Consider the following 1084-nt stretch of genomic DNA (forward strand, 5'->3'; position numbering starts at 1 on the left):
TAATCTTTAATATATAATCTCTCTATATATAATAAAAGAGCAATAAATAATTAGTTATTTGATAAGTGTCCAATCTATATAGTCAACAAGTGTTTTATTTAAATGTTGACAAGTCTTTTGCTTATTCAAAATTTAAAAAAGAACAATACAAGATAGTAATAGTATAGTACAGGCTAATATTGAATTCGATGTATATATTGGATATTAAGCGGGAATTATAATTTTAAATTCAAAATCATTTTGTTCCAAAATCATTGATTCTCTATGAGACCGAACCGAAACTTTTGGTAGAGAGGAGTAGGTGACACAGATAAGGGAGAGAAAGATTGAAGAAAGTAGAGAAGAAGGAAACGGAGGTGACGAGAGCCACAGTGAGAGACAAGATCGAGAGAGAAAGGAACAGAAATAAGGCAACGACGGTGATGGAGGCCATTACCGCTGTTGGTTTTGCAGGAACGCGCGTCCTTGGTATAACGGTATCGTAGCCCTTCCTTTGTGGGCGGCGGCGGGTTTTGCGAATGCGATGACCCAGTTCCTTACTACGTCGGTATACTTCAGGGATCTAAACAGTATTCTTATGGACGTTTTGATTTTGATGCACATAGTAATGCTTAAATATTTTGATGCATATAGTAGAAAATGTCTGTTTTTAGCCAAAATTTGAACTAACTAATATTTTATTTTTGTTGCAGGCAGTGCTTCCATTATAACACCCTACTACACAGAGCATTACACCTAGGATGTAAAACAGAGGTGGCGAGGCGCTACGACCTCTAAAATTAAAATACATACATATAATAGCAGAAAGAATATAATAAACTAGAAGCCTTGAAAAATGGGTAAAATAAAATTGCGAAATAAAAATCGCAACACTCTGGAAACAGAATAACTTGCGTGTGAAAAAACTATAACCATCAAACATAAAATAATAAAAGTAGGAATAGAGAGCCAAAGATACAAAATAATAAGGTCCTAACTCAGCCTGCAAAATCAAGACTGGCCGGAGAATATACACACATATATACATATATATACATATCCAAAACCCAAAAGTACATATACACAATCCTACCTCTCCATAAAC

Source organism: Arachis ipaensis, chromosome B02 (genome assembly GCF_000816755.2).
Source record: "Arachis ipaensis cultivar K30076 chromosome B02, Araip1.1, whole genome shotgun sequence".
Classification (NCBI taxonomy): Eukaryota; Viridiplantae; Streptophyta; class Magnoliopsida; order Fabales; family Fabaceae; genus Arachis; species Arachis ipaensis.